Consider the following 25414-nt stretch of genomic DNA (forward strand, 5'->3'; position numbering starts at 1 on the left):
TCATGTTTCACATCATGTGTTGATTTTTCACTGTTCAGCGTCGGATTCTCTGTTTTTATGCCATAATTCACATCTAGTTCGTCGCTCCGTTTTATGTCCAGCTTCTCCTGTTTCAGAGTTTTGCGCAATGTGAACGTCTTTTTTTTAACCCCTTAAAGTGCAGGGCGGTCGGGAAACGTATCGATGGGGAAAAGGCAGACTGACATAAACCTTTTAAAACAACGGAAACAATTTCTGCATTTTGATTATTGAAATTTAAAAGTGCTGTGCTGTTCTATCACCCCGTTTCATACCGGACCACTTACAGCACCGTGTTAACGCTATAAAATGAACGCTCTCTATGTGGAATCACCCATGGAGGGATTTCTTTATTTAAATGGGTTCATATTTCAGAGGTATACACAGTGAGGGTGTCGTGATTTTAGCTACCAGTAGCAGGAGCGGAGCTGCGCCAAGAAGCTAACAGAAGCTACAAACACTGAATAGAAGAAGAGCTGCCATCGATACAGTTGCAGCCAAGYATGATTTAATGTTACACAATACAGTTTTACCAAGTTGCTCAAAGTCTAAACTGGCATTGTTGTGCATTTAAGGTGTAAAGTTTACCTTCGACCAAACGCCCCCCAAAGGAATCCCAGTGCCCCCCTTTTGTAAAAATGTCCGCCAGCGCCCCCTGCCGTCAAGACGGCTTGATTTTAGTATTAAATGCATCATTCACTGTTTTACAGACAGATGACCAAAATTCAGTTAATTTCGGACAATTCCAAAACATATGGGTCATATTTGCTGGAGCGGAGTGACAACGCTCACACCTGTCATCAATGTCATTATACATTCTTGAGAGCTTAGATTTGGTATAGCAAGTTCTATGGAGGACTTTGAACTGTATTAGGCTAAGCCATGCACAGGACAATGTTCCATTGATTCTTTCCAGAGCACATTTCCAGAAATATCCAGGAATTATAGAACCAAGTTCTTGAGACCATGCAATTCCAAGACCTTCTAATTCCGTTTCCTGAAGAGAGGTAATTATATTTGAGATGTTTGCGATGTGCCTCCTGAGATACATAGGGTTACGCACAATCTTCTCAAGTCCTGAGTCTGCTGGAGAGGCAGGAAATGTTGGACTCTGGCTTTGAATGAAATGACGGACCTGAAAATATCTGAATAGATCGGGTTTTTGTGAGTGGTATTTGGCCGAAAGGTCAGTGAAATTGGTAAAAATACCATCTATATACAAATGGTCACATGCATCCAAACCATTCCTCCTCCACAGAGCGAAGGTGTGATCCATCCTGGCAGCAGGGAAAAGGTGATTATTACAAATAGGCCTATATAGAGAACATTCTTTTAGATTAAAATGTTTTCTGAATTGTATCCATATCCTAAGAGAGGAAGATACTACAGGATTATGGGTGAATTTAGAGGGTGAAAGTGGTAATCTGGCAGTAACCAAAGCAGGAAGTGAGGTAGAGGTGCAGGAAGTTGCTTAAATCTTACACCAATCCAATTGTGGACTCTGATACCAATATATGACTTTTTGAATATTAGATGCCCAGTAATAGTTTCTCATATTAGGTAAAGCCAGGCCACCTTTATCTCTAGGCCTTTCTAAAAATTCTCTGCGAATTCTAGTGTTTTTATTTGCCCAGAGAAAAGAGGAGAATCATTTATTTAAAGACTGGAAAAAAGATTTAGATAGGAATATTGGGAGACACTGAAACAGATACAAAAAACGGGGTAAGACATTCATTTTTATACAGCTAATTCTACCTGGAAGAGACAAACAGAGGTCGGACCATCTCTGAAAATCATCCTCCAATTTAAGCAAGAGAGGTTTGAAGTTCTTTTCATAGAGATCGGAGAAAGCACGGGTGATGTGAATGCCTAAATATTTAAATCCGGACTTTGATATATGGAAGGGGAGCACATTATCTGGTAGCTGAAGGGCTGAATAATTAATTGGAAAGCATTCACTCTTAGAAAAGTTTAATTTGTAACCTGAGAAACTCCCAAAGTCATTCAGGATATTGACAATATTAGGAATACATGACACTGGGTCAGAAAAATACTGAAGTAAGTCGTCGGCGTATAAAGAGACTTCATGTTCGGTTTCGAACCCATGGATACCAAAGATATTGGGGGTTGTCCTAAATTTTATTGATAATGCAAATAAAAGTGGACTAAGAGGGCAGCCCTGGCGTGTGCCCCTTGAGAGAGAAAATAGATGGGAAGATATCTTATTCATAATCACTGATGCTTTGGGTGATGCATATAATAAACGTACCCAGGTTATAAAATTTAAACCAGAGTCAAATTTTCCAGTACAGTAAATAACTAAATTCCACTTGGTCAAATGCTTTTTCCGCGTCCAGAGAGGCATCTACTTCAGGAATCTCCCCAGACGCAGGAGAATAAATGACATTTAAAAGTTTGTGAATATTTGTGAAGGACTGACGACTCTTTATAAAACAGGCTTGTTCTGCTGAGATGATGTTGGGTATAACATTCTCTAGCCTCGATGCTAGAAGTTTGGCTAAAACTTTGACATCAACATTAAGCAAAGATATAGGTCGATATGAGCCACAATCATTTGGGTCCTTGCCTGGCTTTAAAAGAAGTGAAATGGAAGCCTCTGTTAGGGTTTGTGGTAAATGGTTCTGATTAAAGGAGTGATTAAACATCTCAAGTAGCAGGGGAGCAAGTTGAAGAGAAAACTTTTTATTAAACTCAACAGTTTAGCCGTCTGGTCCAGGTGATTTGCCACTCTGCATTTTATGAATGGAGTCAACAATCTCTTGTAGCTTTATGGCTTCTTCAAGACTCCCAGCATGCACCACGCGCTTCTTCTTCTACGGCCGAAAATGAAGTCGGCAGCTGCTTACCGTAGTTGCTAGACCTGTTGTGGCTCAATATTGGTCCATATATAAGGCGCACTATCGGCTTTTGTGAGGAAATTGGAGGTTTTAGGTGCGCCTTATAGTGCGGAAAATACGGTACTATAAGTGTTTCCCACAATGTAGATGAGGATATGGAGTCAGATCTGTTGAAGTATATAAACTCGTTTATTTCTTTACCAATGAATTCACAGAAGTGACTGTCTGATAGTAGGGATGTGTCTAATCTCCAAACTCTTGGTTGTGTGACATTTTGAGAGAACAAAATATCCAGGGAAACCGGTGCATGGTCAGATTCGACAATTGTATTATATTCAATTCTTTTTGTAAAAGGGAGAAGTGTCTTATTAATGAGGAAAAAAATCAATGCAACTGTCTGTGTGGTGAATGAGCCTCCGTGGATCAACCCAACCTGCTTTATCAGCAAACTCACCAAGAGTAAGTGACATTTTAGAGCATGTCAAAGTTCTAGGGCGAGAACGGTCCATAGCTGGGTCCATAACCGTGTTAAAGTCACCCGATAGAATAAGACTGTCTGTTTAACTCTGGGAGAAGAGAGGTGAGTTTATGTATAAAGCTAACATCATCCCAGTTTGGGGCATAAATACTAGCTAGAATTACTGGAGAGTTAATCAGCGACCCAGATACTATCACAAATCGTCCCTGGGGGTCAGGGATGGTGTAAACAATATTTTTTTGTGGATCAAGATGGCTGCCCCTCGTGCCTTATTATTAAAGTTACAATGTAAACTCTGTCCAATCCAGTTCCTCCTAAGCTTGATATGATCTGCTATTTTCAAATGTGTTTCTTGTAAAAATATTATTTCTGCTTTTAGCCTCTTTAAGTGAGAAAAAATCTTTGCTCTCTTGTTAGGCCCATTCATTCCTTTCACATTCCAGGTAATGAAACATGTTGGAGTTACACCTATATCTACCCTGACATTATCACTGTCGTGCAACATATGACATGTTAAGAAATGAAAAGCAGATTGGGCACCCCCAAGCGTTTGTCGATAGCAAATACAATAACCTAAATAATATAAGACAGCAGTATAAAGTCTCTGTTCAATAGAAACAAAAGAAACAATAACACCTTCATAAAAATAAATCTCCCTTTAACCCCAAACAAAGCCTATCCTATGCCTGTCCCCGGAACGTGGGCAGACTGCAGGTTCCCTTCCAACTCCCAACCCGTCTGATACACCCTCTCCTTTTGTGAAGAGCCTATGACCTTTTAACAGTGATGGCTTGTATTAGTTGAAACCATTTCGATATTAAAATTAAAGTGAAAAGCATGCAGTCAAGCATACCGTTAATGGACATTATGCTTATGTTTAGTAAATAAGCAAAAGGGGAACAAAAAGAAAATACCCAAAATTCTCAAAACCAATTAGATTACCCAAAGTAGACTTGGCGAAAGTTCAGAATCACATACATGTTAGAACGTCCTCCAAGCAGTAAGGTGGTTTCCGCGCATCAGGTATGTGCGACCCGACCAGTCCATGTCGGTCCTCCTCTCCAATCACCTGCTGATCGCAGTAAGCCAGTGCTTCCTCCGCTGTATTGAAGTCGAGGGATTTTCCCTTATGTAAGACTCGTAGAATAGCTGGGTAGTGCAAGTGAAATTTTATACCCTTCTTGTAGAATGCTTGTTTAACGCCGCTGAATTCAGCAGGCTTCCTCGACAGGGCAGCGGTGTAGTCAGGGTATATTCTCAGTGTAGCGCCCTGGTAGGTTATTGTGTGCTGCCTTGCCCATTGCAGTAGCCAATCTTTCTCCTGGTGCCTTAGAAAGCACACCACAAACGGACGTGGAGGGTGGTTAGCATCGCTGCGTTTTGCGCCCACCCTGTGGGCTCGCTCCAGGACCGGGGCAGAGTCAGACAGCGCATTACTGCCGGTGAACTCCATTAGCACATTCGTCATGAAGTTAACAGCATTCCCCACACCTTTGCTGCCTTCTGGACTATTTATAATCCTCAAGTTGTTGCGGCGTGACCTGTTTTCTAGATCCTCAATGCGATCCAGGAGTGCCACATTTTGGGCTTTTAGAGCCTCAACAGCTGATTCGGTTGCACAAATCTTCTCAAAATTATCACCCACGAGTGATTCTGATGCGGTTAGGCGTTGTTGCATAGAGCCCACCGTTTCTGTCAGAGCACTCACCGAAGCTTGTAACAGCACCAGTGATTCTTGAATGAGGGTAGAGATGTCTTCTTTTAAACTTTCTCGTTGCTTTGCTAATTCGTGCACTAGCTGGGTCATGGTTATTCCGTCACTTTTGGAAGGGCTAGCGTCGGAGGCCATAGTGGCTAGCTTACTAGCAGTGGTGTTCCGCGTGGTCTTCGAGGAGGTTTGTTTTTACTTGGGTAGCCATTAACAGGCCATTGCTGCTCAGCACCGTAACGCGCACAAGATACACCGATCCTGTGATAAAGGTATTAGGTTTGGTCACATAAGTTACAAGTTGGGTTGGAGCTCTTCACACTTGCTGCCTACTCCTTTGTGACCCAAACCGGAAGTCGAACATGCATTTCTTAGAATCATGTATTTGTTTTTTAATATTCTTTACTTGCTGTGGTTCTAAGTCTTGGGTTTTATTTTTGGTTTTCAGAGCTTGTCGCTGTTAGTTTGCGGGGATGGCGTCTTCAGAGCCGCCGCCCCTCTTTGAGGAATGGGATTCGGGTCCAACCTGATCCGACAATCCCAGTTGAAACGGTTCTGTTGACGGTTGGTGATCTAGTTGGTCACAGCAATTTAATTTATACTTCCAGAATTAATAAGGGAGTAGTGATATTTTTAAAAGAGGAGCGTTTTGTGAACCAGCTGATTGTCAGTGGGGTGACAGTAGGCGGAGACCTGCAGGTGTTGCCCTCCGCCCAGGTTATTGTCTCGGTGTGCCGCCGTTCATTCCCAATGTTTTGTTGGAGAAAGTGCTCCAGTGGTTTTAAAACTGTTGGTTTGGGATGTAAACATAACAAACTGAAACATGTTCAGTCTTTCAGGAGGCAGGTTTTTATGTTCTTAAACTCTGCTACACTTATGTTTCTTTCAGAGTAAAATATGAAGAAGGATCTTATATGGTTTCACTGGGAACATGAAATGCTTTGAGTGTGGGGATGTTGGACATAAGCGGGCTTCTTGCCCGCACAAAAATCAGGAGCTCAGGTTGAGGTGAGAGGAAGAGCTACTCCTTTGGGTTGTTTTGAAGGCCTGGGGAAGAAAGTTTTGTATCGTGTCTGTGTGAAGGTGCTGAATTTACTCTCTATGGCAGATGTGGGGGTTTCGAAGTGGCTTCAGTTTTTTGACTCCAGTTCTACCCCAAGAGGCTGTTGGCGGTCCCTGTACAAACCCCCCGTTGAGAAACGGGTGGTTGACCTCCAGTAGAGGATTGTGCATTGTCCTCTCTCTCTCTCTCTCTCTCCCGAGTATCTTGGCTGTACCTAGAACTGCACATTTCTAGACTGAGATGTCTGATGTTGTTCCTGGGATCTGTTTTAGCCACTGCTCCAGTGGCTAAAACACTGGAGCAGTGTTTTAGCCACTGTTCCGCCCTCGTCACCCCCGAGGGCCCCGGAGCCCTCGGAGGTGACTGCCCCGAGGGCCCCGATGACCACAGGCACCACTGTGCTCTTCACCTTCCAGACCTTTTCGAGTTCCTCTCTGAGGCCCTGGTATTTCTCCAGTTTCTCCTTTTTCCTGATGTTGTAATCACTTGGTATTGCTACATCCACCACAACGGCTTTCCTCTGTTGTTTATCCACCACCACAATGTCCGGTTGGTTCGCCATTACCATTCAGGGTTGATATATATATACACACTCCTAATCAAAATCTTAAGACCAGTTAAAAAACTGCAAGAATTAGCATTTGTCACTATTGGATCTTAAGAAGGTTCTAAGCAGAGCTTCACAATGTTAAAAGAAGAAATCAGCGTAAGACAGAAACTTTTGAGTGGGGATTTAATTGAAAACTGCATTTACACTCAAACATGATTTTTTCAGCTGATCAAAAGTTTGACCAGAAAACCCCCCAAAACAGAAATCAAAGTGTCAAAAAAAAGGACTCAGTAATGAGTAGCTCCACCATCTTGTTGATGACGTCAAACAATCGTCTAGGCTTGATGCCAGTGTTTCCAGGTGGCTAGTGGGAACGTTGCTCCAAGTGTTGAAGATGCTTCACGAAGGGCATCCACTATCTGGAACTGACGTCCATTTTTGTAAACTTCCCTTGCCATCCATCCCCAAATGTTCTCAATTGGGTTTAGATCTGGGGAGCATGCAGGATGGTCCAAAAGAGTGATGTTATTCTCTTGGAAGAACTCCTTTGTCAGGCGGGCACTGTGAACTGCAGCACTGTGAACTGCAGCATTGTGAACTGCAGCATTGTGAACTGCAGCATTGTGAACTGCAGCATTGTCCTGTTGAAAAACCCAATCATTACCACACAGACGAGGGCCCTCAGTCATGAGGGATTCCCCCTGCAACATCTCCACATAGCCAACTGCTGTTTGACGCCCCTGCACAACCTGAAGCTGTTCCATTGAAGGAAAACGCACCCCAGATCATGATGCCCCCCCCACTGTGCGGTGTAGAAAACATCTCAGGTGGGATCTCCTTGTCATGCCAGTAACGTTGGAAGCCATCAGGACCATCAAGGTTACATTCTTTCTCATCAGAGAACATAACTTTACCTTTCAATGTCCCACGTTTGGTGCGCCCTTGCAAAGTCCAAACGGGAAATTTTGTGGCATTGAAGAAGACGTGGCCTTTTTGTTTCTGAAGCCCTTCTCTCTCTCGCAGATGCCGTCTGATGGTTATTGGGCTGCAGTCAGCACCAGTAATGGCCTTCATTTGGGTAGAGGATCGTTCCGTGTCTTGACGGACAGCCAATCAGATCCTGCGGCTCAGAGCTGGTAAAAATTTTTTGGGTCTACCACATGACTTTTTTGTTCCATAACCCTCAGGATCATTTAAAAATGCAAAATGACTGTCTTACTACGTCCAACCTCAGCAGCGATGGCACATTGTGAGAGGCCTTGTTTATGCCGCTCAACTATCCTACCACGTTCAAAGTCAGGGAGCTTTTTTGCTTTTGCCATCAGGAGGTCTTGACAGTGTTAAGACTTGACAGAAAATGACATGGAATCCAGATTTTTGCACAGCTTTTGGCTTTAAAAGACTTAAACCTGTTTTAAACTTTTGATCAGCTGAAAAAATCCTGTTTGAGTGTAAATGCAGTTTTCAGAAAATTCCCTGCTCAAAAGTTCTTGTCTCTTGCACAGATTTTTTCTTTTAACATTGTGAAGCTCTACTTAGAACCTTCTTAAGATCCAATAGTGCAAAATGTAAATTCTTGCCATTTTTGACTGGTCTTAAGATTTTGATCAGGAGTGTATCACAAACAAGCAAAAGCCAGCTGGTATGATGATAAAAAAAAATCCTTAAATCCTTGGAGAACTCAAAATATCTTTGTTGTTGAGTTCATACATTTATTTAGTCAATCATGTAGCAGCAAAAATAATTTTTGAATTGATTTATACAGTGTATCACAAAAGAAGGGTTTTCCCCAGAAATCCTGCTAAGCCCGCTGGTCGGGGTGCCGAGGCGGTCGACCGTGTTTTTGTATTAAAAGATGTTAAGTAGACAGAAAAAGTAAAAAGGAAAACATCACCAGTGAAATGCTATCTAAATCCACAGCTAGTCTTAAAAACAACAAGCCTCTGCAATGGAGGTACGGAACATGGTCCACTCAGACTCAATGGGAGTTAAAGCTCCATCTCACAGGGGACTCCGCCAGACGTTCCCAGCAGACCCTCACTACACGTTTGAGCCTGCCAGGTCTGACCGGCTTCCTCCCCCACCACCGGAGCCAACTCACCACCAGGTAGTGGTCAGTGGACAGCTCCGCACCTCTCTTCACCCGAGTGTCCAAGACATACGGCCGCAGATCCGATGAAACGATGACAAAGTCAATCATCGAACTGCGGCCTAGGGTGTCCTGGTGCCAAGTGCACATATGGACACTCTCATGCCTGAACATGGTGTTCGTGATGGACAATCCGTGACGAGCACAGAAGTCCAACAACAGAACACCACTCGAGTTCAGATTGGGGGGCCGTTCCTCCCAACCACGCCTCTCCAGGTCTCACTGTCATTGCCCACGTGAGCGTTGAAGTCCCCCAGCAGAACAAGGGAGTCCCCAGGACGAACTCCTTGTTTGGAGTCTCCAGATGGAGACTCTGAATGGCACACTGTACATCCTCATATATAAACATGTCCAAAATTACATTTCTTTTTGTTCTATTTTGATCAATCCATGAGCAGAACACTTTATTCTACAGATTTACTGTATTTTCCAGTCCATACATTCAACAGTCAATGTGTATTTACAAGAAATAAAAATGAAAAATCTGGGTGAAGCAAACATTTTAAAATTTTTCAATTTCTTTTGTGTAACAAATGTAATTGCTACAAACTACTTACAGTTAGAGTATTTTTGACAGCAAAAATACTCTAACTGAGATGTGACGCTGTTCAGCTGCAGTCAGTAGAAGCTGCAGCTGAATACAGCGGCGACTGTGGCAGTTACTGTGCTGCTAAGAAAAGTTATAAAATCAGGTTTTCAAAAACAAAAAAAAGAGAGAGGGAGAGAAAAAGGCGAGTGTTAATTTATAACCCAGTTTTTCTCCAAGACGTGAGTAGACTGTGTGAGATTATCAACCATTTAGCATCGAGTCATCATTGCTAAATCACATAATGACGGGGACGCGGCGGAGATCCTGAGAGAGGCCAAGGCAGAGCTCCGCTTCTTTACAACGGGTACCGTGTCGTCTTCTTCCCCGACTACACGGCCAGCGTAGCCAAAGCAAGAGCCGCTGCGAGGCATCAAGGAGGTCCGCTACGGCCTCCACTTCCCCGCCCGATTTCGGATTACATATCATAATGAAGAAAAGGAGTTCCTTCACCCCAAAACAATCATGGAATACGTCCGGAATAATATTACCCCAACAGAGACAGCCGAATAAAGGTACCGTTCGCTCATAGAGACAATAGTATTATAAAATATTGTCATTGTTATGGCTAACTTTCATACAGCTCTCTTTATAAGTTTTATTATGCATAAAGGATGTGTTGCTATTCATGATATTTTCTGAGATATCAAAACATAGATCATATAGAGATAATGGGTCACTTAAAATTGTAACTTAAAATGTAAAAGGGCTCCAAAATCCAGTCAAAAGAAAATATTGAATCAATTAAAACAAATTAATTGTCACATAGCTTTTTTGCAAGAAACCCATCTGTCTGATACAGAGCATGAAAAACAAAAAATCTTGGGCAGATAAGGCTTTTTACTCATCCCACCGATCAGGGAAAAAAAGAGTGTCGTCATATTTGTGCACTGGCAGGTTAATTTCACACAAACGCTGCTACATAGAGATACAGAGGGAAGATATGGTTAATGGTACAATTGATGGCATGTCGGTAAATGTGTACGCACCCAGCACAGATGCACCTGAATTCATAAAGTCACTGTTTAAGGTAATATTACAGCACAGTGCCGGGCTGCTATTGCTGGGTGGGGACTTCAACTGTATTCTGTCACAAATATTGGACAGATTACCCACTCCAAAAACCCCACTCTCTAGAATGAGTAGGATGCTTAAATTTCAGATCATAGAGACAGGAATTGTAGACGTATGGAGAAGCAGGTTTCCCAGAACTAAAGACTTCACTTTCTACTCAAGCAGGCATGCATCCTACTCCAGGATCGACTATTTCTTTACCCCAAAGTCAGAGCTGCATAGAATAGTAGATATAGAAATATTACCTATTACTATTTCTGACCAAACCGGACAAAAAGCATATCATCATGCTTTAAAATTCAAAACTATGGCACCATCTTGGACAGAAGCCACAGTAGTAGCAATCCACAAAGAGAGCAAGGATCCTACAGACCACCTACAGTCACCTACAGACCAACAGTGATATAGACCTATATCACTGCTAAACATAGATCTACGCATACTCACTGCAATCCTAGCAAGACCACTTAACAAATTCATCACCCAAATCATACACCCCGATCAGACAGGATTTATTGCAGGCAGGTACTATGCTGATAATCTAAGGCGTTTACTAAACCTAGTAAGCGTCTAAAAAGAAAGAAGGATTGAATCAGCAATCATATCCTTAGATGCCCAAAAGGCGTTTGACAGAGTGTGCTGGAAATATCTAATTCATACTCTGAAACGCTTTGGATTTGGTCCACATTTTGTTGACTGGGTGCAGACAGTTTACTCCACAGGCAGCAGTTAAAGTTAACGGCTTTAGGTCTGATAGATTCCCACTAGAGCGGGGGTGCAGACAGGGGTGCTCGCTCTCACCCCTTCTGTTCGCCATTAGCATTGAACCGTTAGCTCAAATCATTAGAGAAGATGCTAATATTAAAGGGATAGAAATTAACAAGGAAGTACACAAAATCTCATTATTTGCCGATGATGTATTATTGTACTTGACGGAACCTAAATCAACAGTCCCCCACCTAAAAGAGCTCATCTCTCAATATGGATTTTACTCAGGCTACAAAATTAATATAGAAAAAACGGAAGCTATGGATGTAAACGGCACAATTTCAGATTCCACAAATCTACAGAGTGGATTTAAGTGGCCCAAGAACGTATCAAATATCTGGGTATTCATATACCTCCATCTCTATGTGACCTTTATGAGGCAAACTACAGCAAACTTCTACAAGCCATTACAAATTATCTGGAGCGTTGGGATACACTCCCTATTTCTCTGATGGGTCGGGTTGTAAGTATCCATTTGAATGTTTTCAGCAAAAAAATATTTTACTGTCCGCTCTTTTTTAAACACTCGGCACTCAGTGTCCACTTTTCTTTTCTTTGGTCCGCTCATTTTTATCGAAGGGGGAGGGATGGCAGCTGGAAAGTTACTCCAACAAAAATAAATGTGTTTAGACTAGTGCACCATCTATTGGGGAAACTGGGGTATTGCAGGGGAATGAGGTTTTTACACAATCCTGGGTTTTACGATAATTTGGAAAATTTCGGCGAACCGGATTAAAAAGCCTAACGGGCCGTATATGGCCCGGGGGCCGTAGTTTGCTCATGTCTGCAGTAGAGCTTAGCGGCAGTCCAACAGCGAGAGCAGAACCAGCGTCTTACATCGCAGCTCGAAGACCTAAATTATTTTTCAGGATATTTGTTTAGCTCTCTGACCGTGATGCTAATCCAGGTGAGTGTTGGTAGCTGTGCGCTGCTTTACCTGCCGCTCTGGATTTCCTTTTTTTCCTGCGTTGAGCCTCAATGTAGCCAAACTCCGTCAAGTGCTTGTTTTTTAAATGTCACATTAGACTCGCTGTGTTGGTGCATTTTGACGCGCTTCACCCCCTGAGGCATTTCTACGGTGGAACATGCAAACTTTCCCATGTAGTCTCAGAGTGTTATAGTTCCTCGCCACATTGCTTAGGATTTCCTGCTGTGCGTTTGCGCAGTGTGAAGGAAAGAGGAAATCAGCTGCACATGCAGGCTGCAAAATGAGATGCAGGTGATCGGTTTTAGTGATCGGCGATCACCGATCATACACTTTTTCACGGAAATCGGCCGATTATAATTGGTGTTCGATCGATCGGCACACCTCTTAATATATATATGTATATATACATTTTAAAAAGCTGTATCAGGTGCAGCTTGAGTTCCGTCTGATGACTGAAGGGTAGAGGCAGTTTCTCAGCCTGGTGGTTTTGCTCTGGATGCTCCTTGGCCTCCTGCCTGAGGGGAGTGGCTGGAACAGGATGGGTGGAGTCCTTCATGATGATGAGCTGTGTGGAGGTCCAAGATGGAGGGAAGGCTGCTCCCCACAGCCCTCTGTGCAGCCTTGACCTCCTCTGCAGAGCCATCCTTTCAGAGGCAGTGCAGCTGCTGTGCCACACGGTGATGCAGACAGAGAACGCTCTCCACCACCCAGCGATAGAAGCTCCCCAGGACTGAGCCCCCAAGTCCAGCTCTCTGCATCTTCCTGAGGAAGTAGAGACGCTGGTGGGCCTTCCTGACCCCAGACAGGAGGTGTTGGTACTCCAGGTGAGGTCACTGGATATATGCACCCCCAGATACCTGTAGCTGGAGACCACAGCTGCTCCTCCGATGTTCAGGGGCTGAAGAGGATCCTCATCCCTTCTGAAATCCACCATCATCTCCTTGGTCTTCTTCACGTTGATGCAGAGGTTATTTTCTCTGCACCAGGTGTTCAACCTCCTCTCTGTATTTGGACTCATCACTGTTCATGATGCGTCCCCTGCTGTGTCGTCGGTAAACTTCACCATATAGCAGCTGGGGTGTCTTGCCGAGCAGTCACAGGTCAGCAGAGTGAAGCGGAGGAGGCTCAGCACGCAGCCCTGCGGTGAACCAGTGCTGAGGGTGATGAAGGAGGAGACGGTGTTGTGGATCCTCACAGTCTGAGGTCTGTTGGTCAGGAAGTCCAGAATCCAGTTCCCTAGTGTGGAACTCAGTCCAAGGAGCAGTTATGCGGCTAAAGATAAACGCATGGATGAGTTTCTCTAGATCTGAGACATCAGTCCTCTAATCCTGGAGATGTTCTTCAGGTGATAGAAGGCCGACTTTGTGACTGTCTTAATGTGGCTCTGAAGGTTCAGGTCAGAGGTCATCACTACTCCCAGGTTTCGGGCTGATCGCTGGTTTTCAGTTGTAATAACTGAAGCTGTGCATTGATTCTGGTTCGCTCCTCTTTAGGTTCAAAGATAATAACTTCAGTTTTGTTTCTGTTCAGMTGGAGAAAGTTTTGGCACATCCACACATTGATCTGTTCTAAGCATCTATTCAGTGATTGGATGGGGTCAAAGGTCACCTGGTGACATTGTGATGTAGATCTGTGTATCATCTGTGTAGTTATGGTAGCTGATCCTATTTCCTGTTATAACCTGAGCCAGTGGGAGCATATAAATATTGAAGAGAAGGGGTCCTAGGATTGAGCCTTGGGGTTCCCCACATGTGACCTCTGACCTCTCTGAGGAGAAGTTTCCAAATCAGCCTCATGTGGATTAACTCAGTTTTTGGCTTGTGTTTTTTTCTTTAAGGTTTTGTTGGCTCTTGTGGCCTTTATTTGAAAGTAGTTCAACAGGAAAGAGGGTAATGAGAGAAAGGGAAGACGTAGTAAATTTCACCAAGCTGGGAATCGAACCTGCGACCACTGGCACAGGTTCTCTATACGTGGGTAGTGTTTTGGCCCTGCGCCACCACAGCACCCTGGTTTTTTTGTTTGAAATATGAGCATAGTTGGATGAGAATAAAGTCGTAATTTTATGGTAACTTCTCACCATACTGCGCTAAAATGAGGAATACTGACGATCTTGGCACTGGTTTAACAAATAAGGAAAAACTTCAGAATCAAATCAGCCGCAGGATTTTGAAACGATTGTTTAAACAATTTTTTATTTCAAAGTAAAAACCAGACTAGCTGGGCTTCTCACGTCACGTATCACCCTATCGAAGCTTTTTTTTAACAACTCTCTTCTGGCAATATTGAGTCTTTTTCTTCAGGGCCCCATAAATGCTGATATTTTAACACAGACACATAAATGTCTTAAAAACAACAAATCAAAAATTTAGTTAAAATAAATGTCAATTATTTTCACTTCTGTTTAATCCAAATGAAGTCAGCGGCTCCATGGGGCCCCCAGGGCTTCAGGGGCCATAAATGCTGATATTTTAACACAGATACATAAATGTAACATTTATTTGCTGAGATGATCAATGCTGCTGAATTTGGTTTAATGGTTTCAGCATAAATTAAAAGATTTAAATTGTTAAACATTTAAATGTAAGATTTTAAGGAGCTGGTAGGTTTACTTTGTAAAAGTTCAAAGAACAGTATTCATAGTTAATTGTTTTGTTACCATAGCAACAATCTGATGCTGTGAGTTTGAGCTGTTTGTTCACAAATACAAATGAATAAACTGGATTATAACTGATTGTTGTTAGGTTGGCCAGTTAATCTCCTCCTCCTCTCCCAGATTAAATGYAACACAGAAGCTGTTAGAGCTGCTGATGGTCTTAGCAGCATGAGGGGCCCCTCAGGCAGATTCTGCCCCAGGCCCCATCAGCCTTGGACCGGCCCTGCAGGATGAGGTAAACCTGCTGCACTGAGCAGAGATGAGCAACAAACAGGAGATTTAATTCAATGCTGCTAATGTGGCTTTAGCAGCTCTGACATTTCATGTCTGTTGAGTTTTAATAAGAATCTCAGAAACTGTTTTGGTTGCTGGAGTTTATGGGACGAGATTTAAGATCCGTCCCATAAACTCTGGCTGCATGGACAAAGCATTTGGTCTGGGTTGGTGCATCGTGTAACCAGAAAAATAATAACAATATAAAACCAGCGTGATGTTGGTTTTATATTACCAACATTACGCTAAAGCTAGCAGAGGCTAAAGCTCCTCACCTGAACCTGCATGATGAGGTTAGCGCTGGTTCGTTAGCCGCTAACGCTCCGACCAACCAGGAACACAGACATGAACTTTACAGGGCAGACAGCGCCACACGCTGGGCAGCGAGTTGAGATGGAAACGCCGCAGATGTAAATCATTCTCACTGCTCCTCCTGAGAAATGACCAGAAAGGAAGTATTCAGTTGCCTCCTCCTCCGGTGGACTGTGTGCGTCGTGCTGACCAGCCGTTATCTAGAACCGTCTCCAGGCTGCATCAGCCCTCATGTCGACTTTAACTACCACAGATACGAACAGTTGAAGAATCAAATGGAAATGGATTTGGGAATATCTACTGAGAATCAGTGATGGAATCATTTCTGCAGAGAATGGGTCATCTCTAAACGCTGAACTGGTACAATTCAATGTTTTACATCAGCTCTAAGTGACTCTGCAAAAACTACATAAATGTAACATAATATATCGTCTGTGTTTTAATGTGGGTGGCAGGAGGAAGGTTCCTCCTGCCACTTGGCTAAACTGCAAACTGAACCAGTATGACGCAATCTGTCCCAATCTGACCCAGTATGACCCAGTATCACCCAATCTGACCAAGTCTGACACAATCTGACCCAGTATGACCCAGTATCACCCAATCTGACCCAGTATGACCCAGTATCACCCAATCTGACCCAGTATGACTCAGTATGACCCAATCTGAACCAGAATGACACAATCTGACCCAGTATGACCCGTTATGACCCAATCTGAACCAGTATGACACAATCTGACCCAGTATGACCCAATCTGACCCAGTATGACGCAAAGTTCCGCCATGTTGTAGTTCTGACCTTTAGTTATTGTAGTTCTAAAGAGCAGCTCAACTATTATGTGAGTGAGACACAGGGGGAGATTGAATTCTAACTGTTTGTAGCAGTTAGTTTTTCTGAACAAATCAGTCCAAACAGCTCCTTCCTGTTCAGGATCTGTAAGAGTGATCCAAAAACCGTTTGATGCATATAAGAGGGAAATTTCCTGTCTCCAATAGTACTGTAATTTATATCTGTAGCTCTTTCTGCATTAACCTGAGCGAAAAACATAATAAAGGCCTGAGAGGAATATTCAGGCTTTTATTTTGGAATTTTCAGTAAGCTTCATTTTAAATGGCCACACTAATCCAATGTGTAACAGTGGTTGGGTTAAACCAGTTATATAATGCCCAGAAAATTCTGCCCTGTCTGTAGTTATAACATTCTGTTCACCCTCCTTCTGTAGTGACTCAGAGTTCCACCATGTTGTAGTTCTGACCTTCTGCTCTGCCCTCTGTATTAAAGTGTTCCACCATGATTAGAACTACAGTCTTTGCAGTCCAAACCAGCAGCTCTGCCTTTCTCTGTATTGTGTTGCGATAGTGATTAATCCTCTGCCAACTGCCATGTGTGTGAGACAGAAAGATGGAGAAACATTTCTATCTTTATGAGACACCCAGTCAGTTTTGATGAAAAAAGCAGTCCGAACAACTGCTTCCCGTTCAGGATCCGTAAGGCCGATCCAAAAACTGCTTGAAGGATATGAGAAGGCTATTTGTCGTCTCAAATAGTCCCGCGATTCAGATCTGTAGCTCAATTACAGTAATTGCAGTGATGAGAGAAAGATGGTGTGCGCTGAGCTCTGAAAGCAGTAATGAAAGAAAGATTGAGCTCTGAAACTCCTGAGAAATGTATGAAAATGAATGGCTGAGAGCGTGAGTGTTTACCCTGTCTCTTGATTTTGCTCTGACGCACCTTGACAGAAAACCGTAAGCCCTAGAGAAATTTCGAAAACATTTTCCCGGAGCAGGCATTAGGTGCAATTTTATGACCAACTTTCATACCAATAGAGCGATTTTTCTAGGCATGAGAGTGATTTCAAAATTCCACTCATTTTCTCACTCTAAAAAAGCGGCAGTTGGTGTCAGTTACACTTTAAGGTTCGGCAGTTGGAAATTCTGCTTGTTTTTTTGCTTTTTGCTTCGCCATCGTAACTCCGATCCCCAATAAAAATAACAGCTCCCTTCCCAGGATTGAGCCGCACGTTTTGATACCATTTTTGTGGGTGGGCACGCAGCGGTACGAGCCGCATTATCGGTAACGGAAGAAGTGCAATTATTGAAACTTTAGTCAGGTCCATCACCATAGCGCTATGACTGGCCTGGTTCACTGTTACAGTAAAATGGCTGAACCTCAAGTACAGTGAAATTCAGTCCAAGACTAATGACTATAAACTTCCCACATGTGGTTCTCACTCACGGTCCGAAATAAAAAAAATAAAGACGGTGGGTAATTGTTTATTTGTAGAAGTTTTTCAATCTTCATACTAAGAATTTTAGTTCACACTCAAAAATTCAGATAAATAATAATTTTATGTAAGCAAAATATGAATAGTCACAGGAAATATTTATTCTTCCCGCAATGCATTGTGAGACCTGTCTCTGCGCCTGTTTGTGAGACTACTCACTGCCTCTCTCTGGGACACGTTGCAATGGTAATTAATTATCTGCACCTGGGCTGGCTCTCTCTGTCAGACAGGATGCTGGAGACAGAGTTTCTATACTTGAGACACTCAGCGTCAGTCTCAAGGACCCTGACAAAAAACCATAAGCTCTAGCAACATTTTGAATTTTCATTAAGCTTCGTTTGAAATTGCAACTCTAATCCCAAGTGTAACAATGGTTTTGTTAAACCAGTTATATAATGGCCAAAAGAGCAATTACATGATGTAAAAATTGTCACGGCTTTTATTTTGAAGTTTTCAGTAAGCTTCATTTGAAATGGCCACACTAATCCCATGTGTAATAGTGATTGGGTTAAATCAGTTATATCATGCTCAAAACACAAGTGGTTCTCAATACCAGCCAAGTCTTCCTCTATAGTAACAGACAGTTCCACCATGTTGTAGTCCTTACATGCTGCTCTGGCCTCTCTTTTAACTGAGACCTGGCCATAGATAGAACTACAGTTATGGCGTGTTTGTAGTCCTAAACAGCAGCTCTGCCCTGCTCTGTGTGCTGTTGCTACGGTAATTAAACCCCTGCCAAGTGCAGCTGTGAGTGACAGACGGTTCCGCCATGTTGTAGTTCTGCTCAACCTGTGAATAACTAGCTATGTCCGAATTCAGGTTCTGCATCCTTCGAAGGACTGGTCTACGTAGGACGGGTCCTTCGAAGGCCGGGAATAAACTAAGACCGGAAGAAAAATATCAGTGGAATCGGACGGGTTTAGCCTTCACCAACTGCCCCCACCTCAGCGTAACTCATGTTGCCAAGCAACCATGACAGCGTAAAGCAGAGAGCGGAGAAGAAGAAAAACAACAGAGCCGAAGTTTGTTTTTCAGTCATGTATTACTGATTTCTACATTATTCTTCACCTTTTATATTAAAGGATGTTCCATAGTAAAAAGGAAATATCTTAGTTTGATTCTAAAATGTTCAAATGTGTACTGCACTTTTCTACAAGGAATACAAATGATTCATTTACAGATAGGTTTATTTAACCGTAATGTCCTATTATGTTTGAAGGCTTAACTTTAATTAATCGATCAAACTGATGTGCTCTGCTTTGAAATGCTTCATAAACCAAACATTTTTCAACCAGACCTGTCTGAATAATATCGGTGTTTAACTCCCACTCATTGGGGAAAGCTAGCGGGACTTTTTATAAGAATGTGCCAGGAGTTAGGCGTTTTCTCTGTCAGCGGTAGCAGACAGGTCCGAAAATGTCAGAGCAATATTGCAATTAGGTGATGTATTGATGAACCGAGCAGATATTTGAGATTTACACACTTACATTCTCGCCTAAAAACGTTGTACCAAATCACGTGTCATTTAAAGTGTTATATAGCTAAATAATTTGTCCCTATTCACCGCCATTGACGCTCTGCCTGAACGCCCAGTTGGAACCCGCAATGAATTATGGGATATCGTGGGCCGTGAAGGATACATCAAACCCATCCTTCTAATCTGGGGAAAAGAAGGACGCATTTGAAGGAGTCTTTGAATTCGGACAGGCCTTGTCGCCACACTGACGTAATCGGCCTACAAATCCGTCCTTCGAAGGATGCAGACCCTGAATTTGGACACAGCTACTGAGTGTTCAGGCATAGTTAGAACTACAATGATGGCGTGCTTGTAGTCCTAAGCAGCTCCTCTGCTCTGTGTTCTTTTGCTACGGTAATTAATGCCCTGCAGCTGTAAGTGACACACAGAGGTTGAGCGAATTCTCTGTTGAATCCAGCCTGTTTCTCACAAAAAAAGCACTTTGAACAACTCCTTCCCGTTCAGGAACCGTGACACGTATTCGAAAACCGTTTGAAGCATATGAGAGGGCTATTTGTTGTCTCCGATATTCCCGCAATTCATATCTCTACCTCGCTCACAGAATTAACAGCGATGAGAGAAAGATGATGTGCGCTGAAGTCTGAAATTTTTCAGAAACATATGGAAATATATGGGTCTGAGCATGAGTTTGTCTTGTCGCATGACATCGGTTGGAAGCACATGGACAGAAAACCGTAAGCTCTAGAGAAATTTTAAAACATTTTATCGGAACAGGTATGCGTATCAATGTCCTGACCGACTTTGAGGCCAATCGGGCGATATTTGTGGGCGTGAGGGCGAGTTAGAAATTATTTTGGGGTCAGAAATCCACTCTCTCGTGGAGCAGCACTCCACGAGAGAGCTACGCTAATCCCGGGTGTAACAGTGGTTTTGTTAAACCAGTCCCATAAAGCCCAAAAGAGCAATTACATGATGTAAAACGTGTCAAGGCTTTTATTTTGAAATTTTTAGTAAGGTTCATTTTAAATTGCCATTTTAAATTGCCACACTAATCCAATGTGTAAATGTGGTTTGGTTAATCAGCTATAAAATGCCCAAAACAGCAAGTAGTTCTAAATGCCAGCTCAGCCTCCTCTGTAATAACTGAGTGTTCCGCCATGTTGTAGTTCTGACCTTCTGCTCTGCCCTCTGTATTAAGGTGTTCCGCCATGATTAGAACTACAGTCTTTGCAGTCCAAACCAGCAGCTCTGCCTTTCTCTGTATTCTGTTGCTATAGCGCTTAATCCTCTGCTAACTGTCATGTGTGTATCAGACAGAGGTAGAGAAATATTTCTATCTTTATGAGACACCCAGTCAGTTTTGATGAAAAAAGCAGTCCGAACAACTGCTTCCCGTTCAGGATCCGTAAGGCCGATCCAAAAGCCATTTGAAGCATATGAGAGGGCTATTTGTCGTCTCCAATAGTCCCGCGTTTCAGATCTGTAGCTCAATTACAGTAATTGCAGTGATGAGAGACACATGGTGTGCGCTGAGCTCTGAAATTTTTCATAAAAGTCTGAAAATGAATGGTTGAGTGCCTGACTTTTCCCTGTCACATGTTTTCGCTCTGAAGCACCTTTACAGAAAACTGTCAGTCCTAGAGAACTTTTGAAAACATTTTATGCGAGCAGGCATGCGTATCAATGTCATGACCGACTTTCATACCAATAGAGCAATTTTTGCAGCCATGAGAACGATTTCAAAATTGTTTGGGGGTCAAAAATGTACTAATTTTGTCACTCTAAAAAAGCGGCAGTTGGTGTCATTTAACCCGTTTTCGCACTGCAAGGAACGGAACGGTCCCACCCGCACTGCAGCCCTGTTGTGTTTGCATATGACTGAGGGCCATCAAAGCTGAACCTGACGTCATTATTTTTTAAACTAAACAATGGTTTCGATGTAGCGGTTTTCAGTGTTTATATACTCCACACTCTTCAGAGTTAAATTAACACTTTCAAAATAGTTACATTTTTAACACTTAATTTTTTTAACTCACCAAACAGTTATATTAACTCTGTTTGTGATGCAATGGTTAACACTGATAAAATAACAAAAATTAACTATTTTGTTAGTGTTAATTGAACACTTTCTAGTGTTAGGTATATACTCCAAAATGGCATTATAATTCAAATTAATTATAATAAAGTTAAACTAAAACAAATAAATCAATTTTAAACAATTGTTTTATTTATGCAGCTGTATTTCCAACATTTTAAACTTTTGTACAGTGAACAAACATTCATTAACATTCCATACGAGTTTTGAATATCAAAAGGCTTATAAAATTTCTCTCAAGTCCCCCACTCTAGGTGATTCCTTCATTTTGCCAACATCAATGTTATACAATGCAAAAATGTATAAAAATGTATTAATGCAGGGTCATAACAGACATAACACAAAATGTCTTTTGAATAACTCATCAAATGCTGCAAGAAAGCAGTTTGCTTGGCATGGGATGAGTCACTTATCCACGATGATGTAGAGGATGTCAGTCTTGCTCTTCTGACATCACACAGAAAGGAGGCGTGGCTGCAGAACCCGTTGGTCCCAGAGATGTTCCTCTAAACTGCAGCATGACTAAAATTAAAGAATACATACACCAAACATAAAAAACCAGACATACGGCTACAACCATTATAAAACTTTAAGGATTCATACAAACCAATAAAAGAAATTAATGTTTTCCCAGACATACTCAAAGCTGCCATTTAATCACCTGTTGAATGTAATGTCTATAAAAGCAAAGTGACAAATTACTACACATACTTTTATTTCAATGACCTTATAAAAGACAGCAAGTCTTGACTGCATCCCACGCACTGATTCCTGGAGACTTCAGGTGGTTTTGGAAGGAGGTGTCACCATCCTCAGGTACTCCTCTCTGATTGGGTTAGCAGGAAGCTGCCTAACAGGATATTTCATTTTAGTGAAAAAAGTGGGACTTTTTGACACAGATTTAGAAGAGCAAAAACACACTTACCTATGTTTATTAATCCTGTGAGCCATCAGTATGTTCACCACTTGTTCATCACTGAGGGTTTCTGTTGTTCCAGACTCTTGCAGAACTTCTTCACCACCAGACATCTTTTGTCGGGCACTTCAACCAGCTATGAAATGAAGAATAATTGAACAAAAAGAAATACATGGAGAATTTAGATTACCCAAAAATGGCACAACATGTTTAAAAAGTTTAGGGGCACACTGAAATCATGTTACCTTTTTAGCAGACGCTGCATTATCAGCATTCTCAGGTTTAGACGGTGTTCCCCTCGGTGAAATACTCTATGCATGTTGGAGGACGTAACTCGTCAGCGTTGCTACCTATTAGCCATGTGAGTACAGGCTGGTAGCATTTACATGACCATAGCCAAAATTATGATTTTAAATTACAAAAATAGAACTTTATTTTTCATAAGTACACGGCCCGATATGTGTGTGTGTGTAAAAGTTGCAGTTACAACGGTTGCTGTTATAACTGCTACAGCTGCTAACTAGCAACCCACAAAACGGCAGCTAGCTAATACATCAAGTATAGCCGTTGCAAAATAGACAAAGTATTAAACTGGTGGAAAAAGTCACATCACTATCAACTTAAAAGTGCTTAACCAAAGATTTAAGAAGTTGTACTTACCGTTTAGAACAACAGGAGAAGAAAAGGGAGCGGTTTTCAAATTTCTCTCCAAGGAAGACGATGAAGGAGGGAGGAGCTTATTTTCCTCCCATCAGAGTTGATTCAACACCGACGGAATCAACTATGGAAAATAACTCAAACACTGGAGACCATTTAACTCAGCAAATGTTAAAACAACACTTAACGAGTAAAATCCAAAGTCAACTCTGAAGCCTTTAACCCTGAAATTATAACTCTTCAGTTTTTGCTGTGCAGGTCACCTGACCTATTAACTCAAAATCTGTGTGAAATTAAACCAAAATTATATTTGAAAAATATTTTAAAAAATTGTTCATAAAATGTATTACCTCAGATGATAATACATTACATAATACATACGACTTGTTACCCGTAATGTTCAATTGCATAAAATTCCAGGACAGGATCTATTTCATTACATGTTCACTTACCTGAAATATGTTAAATACAACAAATATTTATTAAAGTGTGATCTATGTCATTAAATGTGTCACCTTTACTGTTTAATTACACATTAAATGTTTAAAGATGGGCTCTTCATCTGGTTTGTGCCTTGATGTGGAGGTGGACACAAACACAGTAGACATACTTTATGTGGATGTTATTTTAATAAACTAAACTAAATCCAAAATCCAGGAAAACAAGGAAATCCTAAACACCATGAATTTGGTGTTTTCTCACAGTGGGCACAGAGTGAGTCTGCTTCACTGGCTGCTCTATCAAACCTGTTTGTTTCATAGTTAGTGAAAATGTTGAGACTTTGTCCAAAATGAAAACCTTGTAGATGTTGTAGATGAGAACCCATTCATAAATGACATTGAGATGAAATCCAGTACAACATCTGGAATGAGGCGACACCTCTGGGCTGTTGAGGAAATATGTCTGGATTTCAGAAGATGTGCTTCAAACTATCCAGAACTCTTTGGTTCCTCAGTCACATGGAAATCAGGCCTCAGGTTGGCAACAGGCTGCTGCTGGCCTGAGCGAGCGAGTGAGTGAATATACTTTCTTAATCCTAAGAGGGGAAATTCACATTTCCGTCTGTCCAAAGAACAGCCAACTGAGGCACTCATCTGCCTCAGTTGGCAGATGAGTGCCTGAGGCTGCAGCCTTTTGTTGGGTGAGGATGACAACATGAGAAATGACAACATGAGGTTAGATGAGGAAAAACTCCTATCTTAGACCAGGTCTTCCTGGAAACTGGGCCCGCTTGGCTGATACGATAAACAATGACTCAATTAATCGTATGATAATTTAAAGTGATCTCGGTAATAAATCCATCATCAGGCATCCGGGAGGGACTCAGTAGAGCCGCTGCTCCTCCACGTCCAGAGGAGCCAGTTGAGGCTCGGGCATCTGGTCAGGATGCCTCCTGGACGCCTCCCTGGTGAGGAGTTCAGGTCCCACCGGGAGGAGGGGAGACCCAGGACACGCTGGAGGGACGATGTCTCTCTATGGCCTGGGAACGCCTTGGGGTTCCTGGAGGAGCTGGAAGAGGCTGGGGAGGGAAGTCTGGGCCTCCCTTCTGAAGCTGGTGCCCCCGCGACCCGACCCGGATAAGATGGATGGATAATAAAACGAGGGCAAAAATAATCGATTGTTTTTAATGTCTTTCTACCGAAGAGACAAAAAAAGCTTTGAGTTGCCTGGTGAAACAGTGGAGCCGCTGCGCTGTAAAACTGTAGTAATAACCTATATAACCATCATCTGGTCCTAAACTGTAATAATCCATGCAGGGTAGGAAGGGCTGGGTAGTGGCAGCTCAGGGGAGGAAGGGCTGGGTAGTGGCAGCAGAATTTCCTGTTTCCTTCCAGGAGCGTTTGATATTCAGCCTGCCAGGCCGACGCAGAGGGAGCTGATTGTTTCGGGTCCCGCTTACTCCATTAATTTCAGTCTAACTTAGAGTCTCACTGACAAAATTCAAACAGCCAAACAAACTCGCTCAATAAAGCCGAGCAGGAATTTCCCCAAGACCAATTCCGTCCTGCCAGCAAGTCCAGGATCTGGCGACTCTCAGCAAGACCCGTGTCCAGTTTGTGGTTTTGGTGGCTCTGAGTCTGCCTGTTCACCGCTCGGAGGCCACAACAGCTGCCGACGCTTTCCGAGTTTCTTGATATGCCAGTTGACTGCCAACTCCAAAACGCAGGAATCCTATTCTCAAAAATCCATTTAGTTACACATCATCAATATCCTCAACCAACCATAAGGACAGACACACGATCCTCCACTTCCCCCAACAATCGGTCATGTTTCAAGCTGCATGTGTCCATTGGGGACAGACGACTCTCCTTGGCCCAGTCTGATCAGAGAAAATTTGATGCGTTGCGTTGAGAGACCAGCTGACCAGATCCATGATTTGGAATTCAGAAAATATGCAAAGAGAGGCTCAGCAAAGAATATCCTTAAATTACTGGACATAACGGCAAAAGCTGACGGGGGAGGGATCAGGAGAGAAGGGCAGAGCGTCCGCCTTCACTGCCAGCAGGAAGGGAAACTCACTGCAGAAGGAGCTGCTTTATGTTTTCTGTCACTTAAAAATTTCAGTTAT

The 25414-nt window shown here is 42.5% G+C and overlaps 1 protein-coding gene and 1 long non-coding RNA gene across 2 annotated transcripts in view; one reads left to right on the top strand and one right to left on the bottom strand.

The window, feature by feature from the left end:
• dlc (deltaC) overlaps positions 1-25414 on the top strand; it is a 231068-nt gene that overhangs the window by 155252 nt on the left and 50402 nt on the right. The window lies entirely within an intron of this gene.
• LOC108165921 (uncharacterized) lies at positions 21417-22280 on the bottom strand. Its single transcript, XR_001776244.1, has 3 exons — positions 22198-22280; positions 21999-22122; positions 21417-21794 (listed from the first exon to the last, which is right to left on the bottom strand). It is a non-coding gene; the product is annotated as an uncharacterized LOC108165921 (long non-coding RNA).

The sequence above is a fragment of the Poecilia reticulata genome, unplaced genomic scaffold (genome assembly GCF_000633615.1).
Source record: "Poecilia reticulata strain Guanapo unplaced genomic scaffold, Guppy_female_1.0+MT scaffold_159, whole genome shotgun sequence".
Lineage (NCBI taxonomy): Eukaryota > Metazoa > Chordata > Actinopteri > Cyprinodontiformes > Poeciliidae > Poecilia > Poecilia reticulata.